We start from the raw sequence: 4231 nt of genomic DNA, 5'->3' as shown, positions 1-4231 counted from the left end.
AAGAAGGGGTGTCTACAGGGGCCCCCTTCAAGTCCCCCAGCTGTCGAGACCTCTGGGGTGGCCTCACTAAGCCAGAACGCCTCCTTGAAACAGGAAGCGGCTCTCTTCCTGGAACCCTAAAGGGAGTGGGGGCGGCCAGGCTGGTGTCTAGTGGGAAAACCAGAGGAGGGCAGGGGAGGGGCCATCCAGGGACTGGGCTGGGCTCCTGAGCGAAGGTCTGAGGCTGCTGGGCTGGGCTCAGGATGCCCTTCCAAGGCTGTCCCTGGGATCTGCCCCCAACCCAGGTTATCATCACAGTCCGCTCAAAGCCACCTTGGCCCCCAGGGAAGGGAGAGCTCCTCAGAGTTGGGCCAGGTCAGGTCAGGGGCACAGGTCAGGATGGAAGAGGGGGAAGATCAGCCAAACACAGTCCTGGCTTCTAAGCTCATTTCTGCCAATTATTTGTCACAAATTTAAGCAAGTTACTCAAGTTTCTCTGTCCCTCAGTCTCCTCGTCTGTGGAATGGAAGCTAACTTCCAGTGACACGGGGGACAGAGCACTGGTGAATATGCAGCTAAGAGCCCCGCGTCTGCTGCCAAGGTCGGACACTAGAGGTGAGCCTCGTGCCAGGAAACGGCAGACGTTACAAGAGAGAGCATGTCCCCCTATGCCCTCTCCATTCCTCCAAAAAGAGTGGGCCCTGGGGACTGGACGAGGCTTTTAAGTTGGTCCTGACACCATGGAGTCTCCCTGTGTGGCCCTGACTCCTCGCCTCAGTTCCCCCATTTGTGGAAGAGGCCTCGGGACCAGGCAGTCTCTGACTGTCCATGGCCACACCTCCGCCAGCCTTCCCTCCTCTGTCCTTTCCCATTTCCAGCCAATGTTCTATTTCATCGCTCCAGCTGCAGCAGCACAGCTGGGAACAGAGGGGAAGTGGAAGGGCCAGCTGGTGGGAAAGGGGTGCCAGCCTTCAAGGCACCCAGCACCTACTCCAGGCCCCCAAGGGTTAAGATCCAGAGCAAGGGGTGGGGGGCTGGGGTCAGCGCTGGACAGTCGGGCCTGCAGCCCAGGGCCTGTCACCCCTCCCCCTGCCCTGGGAACAGAAGCCACTTGTTTGGGCTGTGGCGGGCTGGCTTTGAGCTTGCTTGGCCAGAGGAAGAGTGGAGTGGGGAAGACAGAGGGCTCTGGAGAGTGGAGGGGACTCCCCTCCCTGCAGCCAGCTCAAACCTGGTCCAGCACTAGGCCCAGGACTCAGAGATCTCGAAACGGAACCCATCCCTGGATCGTCCCTGACCCCCATTCTAACGCTCACTGCTGAGAGCAGGTTGGAGACTCTGAGAGGCCCAATTCATTCCCCTCTTTGGGCATGCCGCCCGGGGTCTATCACCCATCCTGGGCGCTGGAGGCTCAGTCGAAGATGGGAACTTGTAGTCCCATAGCAGTTGGCAGACACACGGAAATTCCTGGTCCCAGGTCCCAGTCAGTCCCATGGCTCTCCACAGGCCCCTCCTCACTGCGCTCCAAGAAGACCCCTCCTAAGCGGTCATGCTACACAGAACTGAGGCTGGGAAGGCGTGTGGCGTGACAGGCAGTCCGCCTTGGGAAAGCTGGAGTCCTAAAGGACTGGAGAGAGGGAGGGGGAAGAGGGTGCCAAGAACACGGTGAGACTTGGTGTGGAGAGAAGCATGGCTGGAGGTGGGGTATCATGCCAGGGACAACAGGAGGCATGAATGTTTAAATGATACCTGGGGGACGATCTGAGACCCTGATGGCTTCAGCCTACCTCCACCTCACCAGTCTTCAGTTTAGGACTCTGCCTGGGACACTCCATCTCCTGGCCTGCTGGACCAGACTCTGGACAAGCTTGACCAGCCATGGAACAACCAAAGGAGCTCGCTGCCCGGGCACCACCACCTGCTCACATGAGCAAGTCCCTGCCTTTGTCCAAGCCGTGCACTCCCTCCTCTGGAAGGCCCTTCTCCTGGGGAATGCGAAGGGCCAAGCCTCCCCTCCTGGTCCTTCCAGCCCTGGCCCCATCTCTGCACCTGCATCCCCTGCCTTCACAGCTCTGGGAGCTCCTTCTGTCCTATACTGGGCTTGCTGGGTGAGTTCCCCCAGCCGGGGAGCTCTCTGAGGGCAGGCTGTCCTCAGGGTGCCAGGCAGTCAGGTCTCTCCTTGAATGTCCCCACCCAGCCTGGGCGGCAGGGATGGCTCCTCAGGACAGAGACCAGGGGAGGGGGTGCAAAGGGCAAAGGCCATATCGTGACAGATCCGACCAGAGTCCCTCAGCACCAAACACCACACCTCAGGACCAAACCCCACACAGGCCCGAGGCTGCACACCAAGCCTCTTCAGTCCCAACACCCACTGTCAGCTTGACCTCATTCACACACACACACATTCTTCTTTTTCCAGTAACTAGGTCAGGTGGGGCTCTTGGGAAGCCATGTCCCCATTCAATAAAAAACAACCCAACAATCTTCCAACAAGCTGATCACAATTCATGGCTACCCTACAGGGCAGAGTAGGGGTGCTCCTTGGGGTAAATCTTTACAGGCACAGAAAGCCTCAGAGGCAGAGGGACTGGGGGAGTCCAACTGCTGGCTCTGTGGTGAGCAGCTCAACCCCTAATCCACCATGCCACCAGGGTCCCCCAGGGCCAGCCTCATTACTGGGGGACAATTGTGGCACAGAGACCAGAAGTGGCGTGCCCAAGGTCACTGAAGCCCTACATCCTGGGCACAGGGTCCTGGGGTTCAGCAGAACTAGAAGGGTCTCTGGGTCCATGAGGCGGCGCCTTCATTTCGGTGGGGAAAAGCAAGGCGCCCGTGGGCAGATTAGCTCCGGATGCCATGCTGGGGACCATCGGGACAAGGGCTAGGGGTTGGAATCCCCCCTATCCCTCAAGCTCACCTTCCTCCCCACGGTCTCTGGCCGACCGCCCCCCACTCCGCTGCAGGTGACGCCCACAAACATCACCTGTGGGGGGAGGGGACCAGGTGGCCCCGGGAGGGGCGCGCGCGCCGCCGCGCGCGGAGTCACCGCGCAGCCTTGGCGTTTCTTTCTGCGGAATGGGGGAATTCCGGGCCACACCTGGCAGCAGGGCGGCAGACAGAGTTCCCGGGCGTCGCACTGACCTGTTCAGAGCGAAGACTCCGCGGGGGACCCGGGGTGCCGGAACCGCCACCGACTCACGCCGCTTCCACCAACTCGCCGCAGCCGGCCCGGGCGCGCCCACCCCATGGGGCGCTTCCGCCCGCCCCACGTGACGCCCCAGGAGGGAGGGCGGGGACGAGGCAGGTCACGCCCCCTTCGGCCCCGCCCCACGCCTAGTCGCGGTCCTTCAGTCCTCGGGCTAGACGCGGCTTTCCAGCCTGGTCCGTCTCCAAACCCAGTAGCTTACTCGCAGATCGGTCGCTGTCTCCTGCGGCTTAGGTCTCCACCACCACTCCCACCCGGTGAGTCTCCAACTGGTCCCGACTCTTCCTGCCTTTGCCACCCTGCCCACCGGGAGGAGTGAGCGACAGCCACCACCCCCAGCTCCGTGAGGGTCGACTGTGCCCCGCCCCCTCCTCCAGGAACTCCTTCCCCCACCACTTTCTACAAGGGTTTGCCATCTCTCTCCTTGGCGCCAAATCCGTGGACAAGAATCCCGCCCAGTCAAAGCACCCAAGGACCTTTTGGCTCAAGGGACAATTTGTAGGTCAGATATCCAGGAACAGCGAGAATCCTGCCTGTCCTAAACATGCATGCCGATGTGGACCAGAAACGTGGTAGGCATTCTGAGTACCTCTAGTGCCACTTAAAACAGACTGTAACTCCGTTGGCTCCTATTTCTCCATGTGCCCATTGAGTATTTGGAAGAACAGATCTTGCCAAGATAGGGGATAGGAGTTTACCTGCAGGACAGTGGATTCTTGAATGTGGCTCCTCTGGCTAAAGTCTCTAACTCCCACCAAAGGACCTTTATCTGAGGGGGTCTGGTAGGAAGATGGGATAGATACTGATAGAATTTACCTGTGAGTAACAGAGACCAGAAGAATTCCCTGGGGTGACATCCTGCTGTATATAAAATTCCTCTGAGAAGCAGGAGGCAGGATCTCATTACCAGCAGGAGTGGAGCATGGCCTCTGGACCTCAGATCCCTGTGCCTGCCGTGAACCTCCTGGATCCAGTGAGCAGCTACATCATCAGAGGAGCAGCAGAAGAACTAGGAGCCAGAACATGGAACAGAGGGATGGGCTTCCCAAC

At 59.7% G+C, this 4231-nt stretch overlaps 1 protein-coding gene across 4 annotated transcripts in view; it reads right to left on the bottom strand.

The window, feature by feature from the left end:
• ARAP1 (ArfGAP with RhoGAP domain, ankyrin repeat and PH domain 1) overlaps positions 1-3181 on the bottom strand; it is a 61032-nt gene extending 57851 nt beyond the window's left edge. For 3 of the 4 annotated variants that reach the window (XM_030886413.2, XM_045293118.1, XM_045293116.1), the window contains exon 1: positions 3118-3181. The gene's annotated coding sequence lies outside the window, so the exon portion shown is untranslated. The remainder of the gene's footprint in view (positions 1-3117) is intronic. The other variant, XM_045293114.1, reaches the window with a different exon arrangement.
• Between the last annotated feature and the right edge of the window lie 1050 nt (positions 3182-4231).

Source organism: Echinops telfairi, unplaced genomic scaffold (assembly GCF_000313985.2).
Source record: "Echinops telfairi isolate 266 unplaced genomic scaffold, ASM31398v2 ScPeMD7_1713;HRSCAF=2227, whole genome shotgun sequence".
In the NCBI taxonomy this organism is placed as follows: Eukaryota; Metazoa; Chordata; class Mammalia; order Afrosoricida; family Tenrecidae; genus Echinops; species Echinops telfairi.
The sequence above is the reverse complement of the archived record's forward strand: the minus strand, read 5'-3'. Positions and strand labels throughout refer to the sequence as shown.